The following is a 15,493-nucleotide window of genomic DNA, read 5'->3' on the forward strand; positions in this document are numbered from 1 at the left end:
GGTTTAGGCTCACCTAAAGGACTGCATTTATATTATTTATTGTAGATTTTTTTTTTCTTTAAACTTAAAATTATACTTATGTTCCAATTTGCTAATATGTTTTGAAAAATTAAAAATCCTGTTCAATGGATTTTTTTTTTTTTTTAAACCCAGATATCTCATAGTAACACATTTTAGAGCTGTAATTGCAATACCGCGATACCGTGATATTTTGGCTTAAAGGTATCATACCGGCAGAATATCATACCGGCACATGCCTAATCGTATGTCGAGGCGATCGTAAGTCGAGGTACCACTGTATTTCCAAATGCTATGACTTTTCACAAATACTTTTCAAGGTAAAAATAAAAATAGGATTCTATTTTCTAATGCGACACCCAAAAATGTTTTTCTTATCAGATGACTGATTAATGACTTGAAATTCGGGGGGCAATTTCCAGTTTTTTTTCTAAAACACAGCAATATTTTAAGACTTTTAAAGGAGAAAAATACATTTTGGATGTGCTTTTACTTCTTATTTAAGACAAGCTTTTAAAAAGTGATAAAAGGAACCAACTCATTTTTTCATTGTTATTTATTTCGCCTTTTTCACTAAAACAATGCAACAGGTAGCGACTACAGCACTTAATGTGCCTATAAATGCTTTTTAGTATATGGCGGAAAACACTCAGGTGACTTGAAGTTCCACTCTGAGACCCCCAATTTAGCCAACTTTCGAAACTGTCCGATATGCACGTGTGATACGTCACTGGAAAGCTTAAAATCTCAATTTTCTGGGGGAAGAAAAATTTTGAACAGGGGGGAATTTAAAAAAAAAAAAAAAAAAAAAAAAAAAAAATTTAAACAGCAAAACCCTATCTGGAGGTGAGAGCACGCGAGACCAGAATTACAGACGCCATGACTTTAACAAGATATTATCGCGTACTGACCTTGTTTCGATCCAAAAAAATCCATGTAGTATGTATCACTGAGTGTCAAGACACAGTTGGGTATATAACAAAGTATTGAGAGGAACTTTTGTTATTGACCAAATACTTATTTTCCACCATGATTTGCAAATAAATTCTTTAAAAATCCAACAATGTGATTTTCTGTTTTTTTTTCCCCACATTCTGTCTCTCAGGGTTGAGGTTTACCCATGTTGCCAATTACAGGCCTCTCTAATATTTTCAAGTGGGAGAACTTGCACAATTAGTGGATGACTAAATACTAATTTGCCCCACTGTATGTTTTGTTCTTTGTAAATTGTTGACTAAAGTGCATTTTACAGATGAAGTTCCTCATATAGTTAAATGTGAGCGTACATCAGACATGCTACATGTCAAGGAATCTGGACAAGAGCAAATTAACAGCCGCTAATCAGCAAAGGAAATGATGGCTGTGATGGGGAGTATTTAGCGAAGCGGTGTTGACGGCGAGGGAAAACACGCATCACTTAACGTGTGTCGGCTTTCACGCTCGCTCCTAATCTGTCTGGGATTTCATGTGTGTTAACACAGCTCCCGACGCAAAGTGCAAAACACTCGAGCGGCGCTACATAAATGTCTCAGTGTAGCAAGTTGACAATAAACAAGCTATTCACTGGCAGGGATTTGCATGGGAAATGGGCGCATTAGACGCACGGATGGGGAAAAATGGCTTCCGAAGAGACGCGGCGCTTTGTCGGGGTGGCAGACGAGACTCTCGGCAGATTAGCGGCGGCCCTGACCGCGGAGCTGGAATAAGCTAATTGCTTAATTAGCTGACCCAATTCCGTAAGCTTCTTTGGGCATATTAACAACAGCTAGGCCGCAAATACTTCACAGAGGCTTGTGTTTGTTTTTATGGAATTACAGTAATGAGGATCAAACACAAGTCAGTGGTAAGGATGAGGTGCGCTTGTATTTATTTACCCTCGTGAATGCGGCTTTACACGGGAAAGAGAAGCTCATTTGTCGCCGCCGTTTACGCGGCATTATCCCTCGGCGTTTGGCGAAACAATTACGCCGCTCTGGGGACTTTTCCTCGCCGATACCCGCCCCTTTTTAAGGCATCGTTTATGAGCGATGAGGAAATAACGAGAAGGAAAGTATTCGCATTAGAAGATGTGATGGCTGAAATTGATTAATGTACATTTTTTGGGGTGACCCGCGCACACTTTACATACATGATCTCAGCTGAGCACACAGGAGGCAAAAGAGCGCCATTCGTGTGAGAGGAACTCATCTATATGCTAATTCTTTGGCTTCATTTCGTCCATACAGGACTGTTTACCTATTAGCTTGCGTGCGTGTAAAGGGAATTGGAACATTACAAGCCAAAAAAAAAATAGCTGAAGAATGGTAAGCATTAGCATTAGCTTATTTTCCTGTTCTTTGTCTAAACTGGAATCAGGACTCAATTTGTGTTTTTGTTCCTGGGAAATGGCAGGAATTATGATAGAGATTGAAGGAATTATACTTGCAAAGTAAATCACGACACATGTGAATACGAATGATTATACTCAACAATTATGCAATTTTGCCACTTATATCATCTGAAGCAGATCTGAATTGTAATTGTTGAAATTGTTTTGCTAGTTGAAGATTTGTCTGGCCAACCAATCAGAGGAGAGAAAAGAAGGACATCCTTGAGAGTCAGCACTGTGGCCCTGGGAGAACAAATTTGAAATCTAATTGGTTAACTCACTACCTGCCACTGACATCGATAGACATCAAAACCATTTGATCAGGGAAGGCTTCATTCGCTGCCAACTCTCCCATTTAAAACTGGATTAGAAATTTTTGAGTGACAAACTCGTTTATTCACACCACAAGGATTAAAAGGACGGGTTTGACAAAATATTGAAATGTTGATACATTGGAGCAAATAAGTCTTTAGTCAACCACTAATTGTGCAAGTTCTCCCACTTGAAAATATTAGAGAGGCCTGTAATTGTCAACATGGGTAAACCTCAACCATGATACACAGAATGTGGAAAAAAAAAAAACAGAAAATCACATTGTTTAATTTTTAAAGAATTTATTTGCAAATCATGGTGGAAAATAATACCATAAGTTCATCTCAATACTTTGTTATGTACCCTTTGTTGGCAATAACTGAAGCCAAACGTTTTCTGTAACTCTTCACAAGCTTTTCACACACTGTTGCTGGTATTTTGGCCCATTCCTTCATGCAGATCTCCTCTAGAGCAGTGACGTTTTGGGGCTGTCGTTGGACAACACGGACTTTCAACTCCCTCCACAGATTTCCTATGGGGTTGAGATCTGGAGACTGGCTAGGCCACTCCAGGACCTTGAAATGCTTCTTACGAAGCCCCTCCTTTGTTGCCCTGGCTTTGTGTTTGGGATCATTGTCATCCTGAAAGACCCAGCCACGTCTCATCTTCAATGCCCTTGCTGATGGAAGGAAATTTTCACTCAAAATCTCTCGATACATGGCCCCATTCATTCTTTCCTTTGCACAGATCAGTCGTCCTGGTCCCTTTGCAGAAAAACAGCCCCAAAGCATGATGTTTCCACCCCCATGCTTCACAGTTGGTATGGTGTTCTTCGGATGCAATTCAGTATTATTTCTCCTCCAAACACAAGAACCTGTGTTTCTACCAAAAAGTTCTACTTTGGTTTCATCTGACCATAACACATTCTCCCAGTCCTCTTCTGGATCATCCAAATGCTCTCTAGCGAACCGCAGACGGGCCTGGACGTGTACTTTCTTCAGCAGGGGGACACGTCTGGCGCATTGTGTTACTGGTAGTAGCCTTTGTTACTGTGGTCCCAGCTCTCTGTAGGTCATTCACTAGGTCCCCCCGTGTGGTTCTGGGATTTTTGCTCACCGTTCTTGTTATCATTTTGACACCACGGGGTGAGATCTTTAATCGAGCCCCAGATCGAGGGAAATTATCAGTGGTCTTGTATGTCTTCCATTTTCAAATCAATTGCTCCCACAGTTGATTTCTTTACACCAAGTGTTTTACCTAGTGCAGATTCAGTCTTCCCAGCCTGGTGCAGCCTGGTGCAGGTCTACAATTTTGTCTCTGGTGTCCTTTGACAGCTCTTCGGTCTTGGCCATAGTGGAGTTTGGAGTGGGACTGACTGTGGTTGTGGACAGGTGTCTTTTATACCGATAATGAGTTAAAACAGGTGCCATTAATACAGGTAACGAGTGAGCCTCGTTAGACCTCTTTAGACCTCGTTAGAAGAAGTTAGACCTGTTTGACAGCCAGAAATCTTGCTTGTTCGTAGGTGACCAAATACTTATTTTCCACTCTAATTTGGAAATAAATTCTTTAAAAATCTTTGTTTTGTTTTTATTTGTTTTTTTCACATTCTGTCTCTCATGGTTGAGGTTTACTCATGTTGATGATTACAGGCCTCTCTAATCTTTTCAAGTAGGAGAACTTGCACAATTGGTGGGTGACTAAATACTTATTTGCCCCACTGTAGTTACATTACAGCAATCTGCTTTACTGATTCAGAAAGTCTCGAAAAGACTAAATTGACATGGTAACATCCTGGACTGGACGAAATCTAATAGACAAACTGGAAGCAGCGCAGCCAAGAAAACCGCTAAAAAATAAAGAACGGGAATAAATTGATCCAAATTCCATGAACTAAATACAAAATTATAGCTTGTAAACGTAGGGCAGTGCTATTGGTTGAAACGTCCTTGTTGATGCTGGCCACTGTCACACCAAATCCTTGCACAGACTTCTTCCACTGGGAGCAGCTTTACATCAGGCAACATTTTGTTAATTTTTTTTTTTTTAGCTTATTAGCCTCACCGTGAGGACAATTGGGAACACGTCAGAGCACAAAAATGGGATTAAACGCATCATAGAAACATTCAGAACTGCCTTATGATGACTTGCTTAACGGCTCAACTTACAATGTTAATGTCATCCCTCATGAGCCGCGCTGAAAGAGATGCAATCAACTCTCCCGCGTTCAGGCGTCTGCTGTGTTTAAGAGGATGAGGACCCCACCCACCCAGCGTCCTCCTCTCTCCCCACCCGAGACCCCCTTTTGCCTTTCTTATTGTCTGTGGCGAACACAGCAGAATTGCCACTTACAGCCGCTAAGAGCCGGACGTTTCATCTCCAAGCTTCCTCTGGTCTTTTCGCTACTCATCCCATTTCCACTTCCTCCAAAAGTGCCACCACTTCATTAACCTTGCCGTCCGTGAGATAAAGAGGCAGTGCATCAAAGCACACACACATACACAGAAAACACGCTGCATGTCGCACACACAGGAAGTGTAACAAACTCATACGTGTGAAGGGAGCAGTGATAATGTACATGGAGGGGAAAATAGACTTTTCACTGGTTTAGAAAAGCAGGACAGAATAATTGTTTTAATTTTGGGGGTTCAAGAGCTCCCCCTATGGACATTGGGAAACTGTCAAAATCAACCTCGATGTAAAACTTGGAAGTATTTCCTTAGGGCGCTTTCACACTAGACCAAGAGGACCAGGGTCCGGTTGGAGAGCTACCTCGCAGCAACACTTGCAAATGAGTTGTTGAAAAGGTTCAGCGTTCACACTGCGCCAACCAAACTTTTCAAGTTGCGTCACGTGGACGAAAGGCGCACCCACTTATTGGACAAATAGAAGAGGAAATACATCCCTCCTGGGAGGGGAGGAAGCGTGCAGCGTCGCAACAAGTCGCCACTCAGCCAGCGGCGGGGTCGCTCCGACTCAATGCCGAACGAGCTGGAGTACAGGTCGTCCACGGGTTACGAACGAGTTCCGTTCCCACACGGGCGACGTTACTCGGATTCCCCGAAAGTCAGAATTAACCCTTGAAAAATACAAAATAACTAGGGCTGTCAAACAATTAATATTCTTAATCGAGTTAATCACAGTTTAAAAATTAATTAATCGTAAATGCCATATTTTTCTGTAAATTATTGTTGGAATGGAAAGATAAGACACGACGGATATATGCATTCAACATACTGTACATAAGTACTGTATTTGTCTATTATATCAATAAATCCACAAGATGGCATCAACATGATTAACATTCTTTCTGTTAAATGGATCCACGGATAGAAAGACTTGTAGTTCTTAAAAGATAAATGTTAGTACAAGTTAGTAATTTTATCTTAAAACTAGGGCTGTCAAACAATTAAATTTTTTAATCGAGTTAATCACAGCTTAAAAATTAATCGTAATTAATCGCAATTCAAACAATCTATAAAATATGCCATATTTTTTTGTCAATTATTGTTGGAATGGAAAGATAAGACAAGACGGATAGATACATTCAACATACTGTACATAAGTACTGTATTTGTTTATTATAACAATAAATCAACAAGATGGCATCAACATTAACATTCTGTTAAACATGGTGTAAACCGGAAATACATCTCGCTGACGATAGCACCAGCATATTAGTAACTAGTTTAGATGTTCAATGTATTTCTTGTTGTTGTTTGTGTATGTGTTTCTTTTCTTTTTTCTCTTGTATTTCTTTTCTTCTGTCCCCCCATAATCCCTTCCTGTTCGCTGCATTGTCATAATAAAAAGGTATTTTGAATGATCACAATGGGAGTATGTCAGACTCTCAATGTGAAACATTAAAACTGTTCAGAATCCGGGCACTTAGACTTCCATTCTCTGTGTCAAACAGCTGAACAGGACAGGTTTTAAAAAAAAAAAAAAAAAAAAAAACATTCTGTTAAAGCGATCCATGGATAGAAAGACTTGTAGTTCTTAAAAGATAAATGTTAATACAAGTTATAGAAATTTTATGTTAAAACCCCCTCTTAATGTTTTCATTTTAATAAAATTTGTAAAGATACACGATAATATCGGCTACCGATAATTATCGGCCGATAATGGCAATTATGACGTCACACAGATAATACAGATAATAAAAAAATCAACCGATAATGCAATCCGATAATTATATACTTGATTTAGCCTCCAAATGTGTGCAACCAAGCAGTTTTCTCCACTTCTTCACTGCCGCCTGCTCAACCCCTCCCCTCTCTGAAGCCCCTGTGGGAGGAGGGGTTTAGGAGTACGGCGTCATAGAGGAGGCGGTGTTACACATCAGTGTTGACACTGTTGAGGCACTCTCACTAGCGTGCGTTGCTTTTCCCGTGTGTGAAATGAAATAAACGATGCTCTCAACATCTACAAAACAGTTCCTCAAGGCCTAAAGAAAGCGTCCTCATTGAACACCACTAGCACTAACCCAGCAGCCATTTAAAACTGCATCACAATGATTTTTGGAACGAATATGAGGCTGCTGCTAGCACGAATGCTAAAGCTATTGTTAACAAATAAACTATAAAGGAAGCTACGGGGCTTGTGACGATACAGAGACGCTGCGGTCCTCCCGGAGTCGGGGTGTTTGGGAATGCAGCCCAAAACGAGTGGTAAACTCCCATCTATGGCTAAACACCTCACGAGATCGATAGTTGACAAGTAGCTGTCTTCCGACGGAGCCCGCCGGTCCGGCAGGCCGCCGCCGCCGCCTCGCCCTAGGCGGGTAGAGGATGAGAGCAGAGCCATGCACCGAATGCGCCACAGCGAGACGGCCGGGGCGGGCGGATATCCGGTACGTACTTAGCTGCCGCCGCCACTCCGGTTCAAGACAGAGGCCTGGCGCGGGTGCTAATTTGGCAGCCGGGCGGACTGAAGGGCACAGGCGGGAGGAAATTCCCGAAATGACCCGATAGCCAAATCCCTGGATGAAAAAATAATGCAGTTTATACGACCACGATTCTTCGTGAAAGACATGCCGATCACATCAGTTTTACCACGGACATTTACACAGGTGATGTCAACAAACCATGTTTATCATGACGGCACAGTGGTTAGTTGATAATTGTAACATGCACCAAACGACACAAAGAAGTCATCCAGTCAGTAATGCATTCAGTACGCTTTAAATTTATGACATCTTAATCAGATCATTCTTCTTAAATCTAGTCAAATAATTTTCCCCATCTTGTTTGAGTGTTGAAGACTAGTTGAATGCGCCAGATTATTCCACTTACTTGAACTAAATATTGCAATTTGTTCTTATTAAGCCCAAACATCTAAAAAAAATAAGGTCATTTTCACCTAAATCAAGAAAAAATTGCTTTCAAATAATGTTTTGAACCATACATATTCTTGAATAAAGAACATTTCTGACAAGTTTTTTTTTTTTTTTTTTTTTTTTTTTTTTTTTTAGGATTATGTATAATAATTTATTGCTTAAAATAAGGCTGTTAATCTTATTTTCAGCTGGCCATTTTTCTTCAAGAAATCTGAGTGAAATATTATACTTGAAGTGCTGGCAGTTAATTTAACTTATTTCCAATAGATTTACACTGAAAACAAGGGACTTTAACTAGTCTTAAGGAGCTGTGTTTTTGCTGTGTAGTAATGTTATACTTTAGGAATGGCATACTTTTAAAGCCATTTTTGTGCAACTTATGTATTTACTCTGTAAGTAATTGTTGCCAAAAGTTTACCATTACACAATGTCAGACAATCTGTCTTTATTTAGATGTTGGAATTTACTACTACTACTACTTGTTCACATTTGATTTTGAAAAAAAAAACAGCAATATTATTTTTGCACAGCAATATTTTCTCTTGTGTATACTTTAAAATTTTACATAAATCTTTAATAAAATTATCGGCTTGACATTATCGGTTATCGGTTGGAACGAGGAGGAAATTATCGGTTATCGGTATCGGCTGAAAAATGCATTATCGTGCATCACTAAAAATTTGTAAAATTTTCCATCAAAAAATAAACTAGTAGCTTACCATTGTTGATGTCAATAATTACAAAATGCTCATGGTGCTTAAACCCATAAAATCAGTCGCACCCAAGCGCCAGCAGAGGGCGACAAAACACCAAAAAACACAAGTCACAAGTGGACATGACACTGTGTTGTCATTTTAATCTGTTTGAGCGGGGCATGTACGTTAATTGCGTCAAATATTTTACCGTGATTGATTTAAAAAATTAATTACCGCCCGTTAACGCGATAATCTTGACAGCCCTAATTAAAACCCCTCTTAATGTTTTTGTTTTAATTAAATTTTTAAAAGTTTCAGTCAAAAAAATAAACTAGTAGCTCGCTAGTAGCTCGCTCGTGTTTTGTCCGTCGACTGACGCCGTAGTTCCCCGTTTACTGGTCCATCCACGTCATTTGAGTGCTGGCTTCACAACGTACGAGACCTCTGATAGTTTGTATATTGTGACTAAATATTGCCATCCAGTGTATTTGTTGAGCTAAACGAAATGTTTGAATAGAGTTTGACCAAAGTCTGAGTAAGTTTTATGTGTATTTTGCATATTTGGATTGGGAATGCCAGTTGTCTTTGCATTGTTGTTTAACTGTGTGAGAATAGGGCCTCATTAATACAGATTGAAGCGCTTTTCTTTTTGTGAACATTTTTTTTTTTGAGAGAGAGATAGGAATATTTTTGTCGTGCTTTAACTAAATGATACTTATGTTTGCTGTGAAGGAGTTGCCGAAGCTTATGCCAGTAAACGGCACGGTCCAATGAACGCCTGTGTCACTCGCATTTCTCTGCCTCTTAGCTCTCAATGTGCAAAAAAACAGCGTCATTGTAATCTGTTTCAGCGGGTCATTCCGCGCATGCAATAAATGCGTCAAATATGTCAACGTGATTAATTTAAAACATTAATTACTACCCGTTAACGCGATAAATTTGACAGCACTAAATATAACTGTTCAAAAAGTCCAAAATATTGTATTTTGTTTAATGGTGGAGGATACGGTGGTCTCTGGTGGCAGTGTTGGGTCTGGGTGGACTGTCGTTCAATAATGCTTCCATACAGGAGCACTCAGACGTCTCACATAGGCTAGGTTCATATCGCAGGTCTTAATGGACGCATCTGATTTTTTCGTGTTTTTCTGACTCGAGTGAGGTATTAACTTGACGGTCTGAACGTGACAAGTCGCATAGAAGTGGACCATTTCAAATCCCATCTGGGTCACTTTCGTATGTGGTTTCAATCCGATCTGAGCCACATTTTTCCAGAATATCACGGAGGTCTGAACTGTCAAGTCTCACAAATTGGAATTCATACAGCAATTACGTCATCAAAGAGCGAGAGAGACAGGCGGTGCAGCTAGTGTTAGCTCCTAGTTTGAACACGGCTTTTGGGGAAGGAGCAGGTTTAAAAACAGTCATAAAAAATAAAATGGGTTGGGGATAAAACCTGAGCATGCTCGGTTTTCATTCTGCTCCAAATGAGCAATATTTCAAGACTGCTCACACGGCCAGGAGTCGGGGCAAACTGACTGTATGTGTGTGTGTGTGTGTGTGTGTGTGTGTGTGTGTGTGTGTGTGTGTGTGTGTGTGTGTGTGTGTGCGTCATGTTTAGTCATTTGTTTTGATACATCGCGCGCATGCGTGATACTTGAACGGGCTCAATGGACAAAGGCAGCCTGAACGGGCACGCCAAAAAAAACAGATATGACAAAAAATTGAAATTGTGCATTTAGACCTGCGGTATGAACCTGGCCATAGATAAAGGATAGTGGTGCTATTGTTTGGCCCACATCAGGCTGTAAGTTTTTTCAGCTAATATATGTATGAGAATTGTAAATACGTTAGCATTCATAGCATTTAAGCTAGCGGACCTTTGTGAGGCAAATTAGGCTAATTTAATCTACTAAATGTACATTTTGATTAGATCAGTACTTCTCAAATAGTGGGGCGCGCCACCCCTGGGGGGGGCGCAGAGCAATGCCGGGGGAGCGCATGTGACCTCGGGGAACATGTTTTTTGGGGGGGTTTTTTTTGCCGTACTGGAATAAAGTGTACTTGCACATCCACTCAGTAGGTGGCAGTGGCGCTCTCATTTTCAGAGTGCGCGCAGTATTTTTGAACTAAGGAAGAGCACTCAGCACACACAGACAACAGATATGAAGAGCAGTGTGCCACCGCCGTTTTCGAAAGCCGTTTTCCGACCGGACTCACTCACGCAGCGACCCACTGTCTTGTCCGGTTCTCACGTCGCTGCCCGAGAAGTGCCATTTTCGGCTTGGGATCGTCACGACGACTGCCCTCACCTACGGTTCTACCTCGGCCGCCGTGAATGCGCTTTTTTCGTGCCGTTTGCCTTTTAGCTTTGACTTTTAATACAGTGGGTGATGATGAAAGACCACTGTTTACTAGAGCAGGGCGGTAAACCGAAAATTTACCGTCACCGAAATTCTTAACGATGACCGACGTAATTTTGACCATGTCGGTAAATTTGGTAAATTAATAAAACAAGAAAATATAGTCTTTTCATCCCGCTTTGATTCTGTTGTTCGTCTATGTTCATTCCCCTTTAAGAAAGCAGTGAATGTGCTTACGTAGGGAGTCACGTGATCATCAGGAAGCCAATCAAACAAAAGTCCGGTAAGCTAACGCTAGCAGCTAACGCTACAAGCAAAACGTGATGGAGTGTGGCTTAAGGGAGGTTCACCAAACTTTCAACCGACATTTAGTAGACTCTTGGTGGCATCCAGACGGGCTTTCACCCGCTGTCCTCCTTTGTTCTCACGATTTCCGGAGATGGTGCTTTCAGTGCTTTCTACTGGTAGCCAGGCTAACGCTAGCTAGCGGCTAACGCTACAAATGAACGTTATGGAGTTGGATAGCGGGTCTAACTTGTCGAAACGGCTGAACTTAATGAGTGGATTGGGCACGGACTGCATCTAGCAATTGCTATGTGGCGTTATTTTGTACCTGTCTGTGTGTGATTCCTCTGATAGCTTTTGTGATGGTAAAGCATTCAGCATAAAGTACAATCCAACGGCAAAACTTATAATGACCGAGAAATGGCCCCAGCTATTTTTATTGTGCGTGCATTTATTAAAAAATGCACTGGGTGGAAAAAAAACCTTAAACCATAAAGTAAACACTTGTATTTAATAATTATGTCACAGCAGCCATTAACAATAAGTTGTCTTTTTGAAGTGTACTGTTCAAGCTGCAAGTCATTTATGTTACAATTACATGTTTGCACAGGCATATTGATTTTGACAATGTACATTGTTCAAGTCATACACGCTGTTATAAATGTTCATACTTGAATTCTTATTGCTTACGCTACATTTTTATAAACTTAATGTTTAGACTGCATGTACAATTGTTAAATACAGTATATCAAATTGAATGCTGGTAAATAAATCAACAAGAAATAGTTAATCTGTATTTCATGCATTGATTCAGATTTTCAAATTATATAACAGTCCGCTTGGGCGAATTTATCGTCATTTATCGTTATCGAGATAAATCTGCTCAATTTATCGTGATACATGTTTAAGGCCATATCGCCCAGCCCTACTGTTTACTGTGTCTAAAAATAATTATAGCAGACAGCAAGAAGCCAAATCAATTAAGACGCCACTTAAAGACATTAGACCCCAATCTCATTGTTAAGCCGCTTGATTTTTTCAGTGAAAACGTGCCGAATATTGCCAACAATCGTCCTGCTTTGTCAGTGTTATATCAGTAAGCCAGTGAGCATTGTTAGCATGCTAATTGCAAAATAACTCCACACCATTGCAAAGGAGGCAAATACTGTGAGCAGCAAAAATTAAAACTGTCCTGTCCAAGGACACTTTTTTTCCCCTTTTATTCAGATTTGTTTTTTCGGTCAAATTTTTTGGCACATTGTCCTCATGAGTGAATGTTTCTAATCAATTTTAATTTGGTATTATTTACTGATTTTATTACATTTTATTTTTCTGTATCAAATGGTCAAAAATGTACCTTGAGTGTATTTTTTCGTTTGGATGTTAATTTTTTTTTTTTTAATTCAGGCAAATTGATGCACGTCAAGTATTCTCTGTTACAAACAAAACAATGTTAATAAAGTTATACTTTATTATAAGTTGATCTATGTTACTTTTTTTCTTTATTAGAAAAAAAGGACACAATGTTAGGCAGATGCGTATTTATAATAGTAATTTTATAGACAAATGATACTATTTACAGTGGCGGCAGAGAGTTTGGGGGGGCGCGAAACATTTACGTCTTCCTTGGGGGGGCGTGATAGAAAATAATTGAGAAGCACTGGATTAGATGGACATTTGAACACCAATTGTTTTGTGTCGAATGTTGTATTGTTAAAATGCGTGTCGTTTTGAACAGATGTGTACATATGCGTGTTACAGCTTTACAAATTGTCAAAAGCAAAGGAAGTAAAAAGCTTCAAAAAGCACAATTGCTTTGTTTGTTGTCTGTCAAGCTGAACAACTTTATTGTGATGGCTATCAATCAAAACAAATTAACCATCAGCCCGGCAAGTGTGGAGAAAGAGTTGGTTAAACGCACCTTACTTGAAGTCTTGCTAGCGGTCCACAGGTGCTCTCATCTTTCGATGATGAGTGTAATCCTTAGGCTCAGTCACGTTATATTATCAGTCAGTGTGTGTGTATGTGTATATTCAAGGGAAAAACAAGTGCGACGATATTTCAAAAACTAAAGTTATGTCGAGAGTTCCGTTGGCTTGTACATGTGCGCGTGTCAATTTGCGTGTCGTAGTGTCTGTGTGTGGTTGAAAATCCGTATCGTCTTCCTCTATTCTACCAACTCACTGGGCCTCGCTCTCCCGACAGACTCTTCCTGTTACCACTTTCGGACCGGAAGTGCGCCTCCGATTTCAAAATAAAGGTTTTTTCATAACTAACCAAAATGGCGTACCGCAAGCAACACGTCACTTCCGGTCATTAATATTCATGACATTAGCTACTGTTGCTAAGTAGGGACAAGCCACCGTTTGTCCCTAATAGGAAATGAATGGAAATCGTGTACGAAGGAGATGTTTACAGAGCTAAAACTACCAATTCTCTCCGAAAATGATGTGTCTGGTGCCAAATTGACTGGCAAAGATGTGGAAGAACATAAAAATGTTCAGTTAAAGAGATGGCTTAAGTGTCGAAGGCTGAAAAAGGCGAAAAAAAACGAGCCGACCTAAGCACAGCTTTAGCTTTTTTATCGACGCGACTGACAATGACATTCTCCTGTTTCAACAAGCTATCCATTTCCATCAGCCCTGTCTTTCTTATATATCCTCTGGTTGTCCTACGTCTCTTACCGTTCTTGGGGGTAATTTAGTTAGCTTTGTGTAGCGATCGCAAATGCTACTCAGTGACAGCCAACGAACACTATTAATTTTTTCATTGATAACACATCTTAATTCTATAATTTATTTACACTTACCTCTTACTAAAGTTGTTTTTTATATACATACATATATATATATATATATAACAGAAACGGTAACAGTGGCAGTCAGATACCATTGTAATTCTTTTCAGGTCATTCATTGTCAGACAGAAGCAGTACGGCACAACGTTACGCAAAAAAAATAAGTTAAAAATATAAAAATGGCTTACCTCTTTGTCCTCTGAAAGACCATGCCAACCCAACATAATGTTTACTGCATATGAAATGTGAATGGATTCACCGAGCTGGTGTTAAAAGTCCACGCAAGTTGATTCGGTCTTCACATTTTTTCCTCCCGAGTTTTTGGTTTCCGGAAAAGTATGAAGAAAACATCCTTCATGTGTCGTAATGTCTAGAGTCATTTCTACAAGTTCCAAAAAAGCAATGCGTGATCAGCATGTTCGTTTTTGAAAGATTACCGGAGACAAGTAGCACAATGTCCCACTTCGGCTTTACTTCCGCTTTACGATGCGACGTCACGGTCTAACAATAGCCTGCGTGCAGTACGCCATTCAATCTGAAGTCTTACTCATTCCTCATAATCGGAAGTCTTATTCTACATAATTATTTAAATTTTACAACAACACTAATTTTGGCTCCAACATTTAGGCTTAGTGAAGACAGAACTAGTCATGTTAATATAGTAAAAAATAAGATACTGTGAGGTACAAGTGCGACAAAAAAAAAGATGGCAGACGAGACTTTGGTGTAGTAAAGTCGAAATCGCTAAGTCGAGTACGTCGTAACCAGACTACCTGTATATAAAAAATGATTTGGGGAAAATTAAACCACAAAAGGGGAACTGCATTTGCCTGGTATACCAGATTTACCGCTGTTCCAGCGAATGAGTCTGGCAACCGTCCGGCGGATCAAATTCCGAGGGCGGAGCAAGCCACAGCAAACAGACAGCGGAGTGGACCAATCAGCGACGGCCAGTCGTGACGTTGTTAAAGCGACAAGTAATTAGCGTGAGCGGAGAATGGAGAAGTTTATTCAACATTGCTGGCCCGAGCCATGTTGACTGTTGTCAATGACTTGTTTCGATGTGTTTTTGGTAATTTAAAACTGGTTTTACCGCAGACTGGAACATATTCTGGCTCTCCCGTTCGCCATCTGTGTTGTTGTAGACACGACTTTCGGCGCACAAGAGTGACGTTACTCGTTAAGAACACGTCACCAATTAAACTAATCTGATTGGACGATTGATTTTGTACCTTGCTTGAGAGGCCGTTAATGGGCTGGGTCTCAGACTATTTCTCACAGTGTTTGAAAAATACAGGGAGAATAGTCTGGCTGTGCCAG

The 15,493-nt window shown here is 40.1% G+C and overlaps 1 protein-coding gene across 1 annotated transcript in view; it reads right to left on the bottom strand.

The window, feature by feature from the left end:
- LOC130904797 (uncharacterized) overlaps positions 1-13,598 on the bottom strand; it is a 254,438-nt gene extending 240,840 nt beyond the window's left edge. Inside the window, exon 1 of the mRNA XM_057817826.1 lies at positions 13,298-13,598. The gene's annotated coding sequence lies outside the window, so the exon portion shown is untranslated. The remainder of the gene's footprint in view (positions 1-13,297) is intronic.
- Between the last annotated feature and the right edge of the window lie 1,895 nt (positions 13,599-15,493).

The sequence above is a fragment of the Corythoichthys intestinalis genome, chromosome 16 (genome assembly GCF_030265065.1).
Source record: "Corythoichthys intestinalis isolate RoL2023-P3 chromosome 16, ASM3026506v1, whole genome shotgun sequence".
NCBI classification, from domain to species: Eukaryota; Metazoa; Chordata; class Actinopteri; order Syngnathiformes; family Syngnathidae; genus Corythoichthys; species Corythoichthys intestinalis.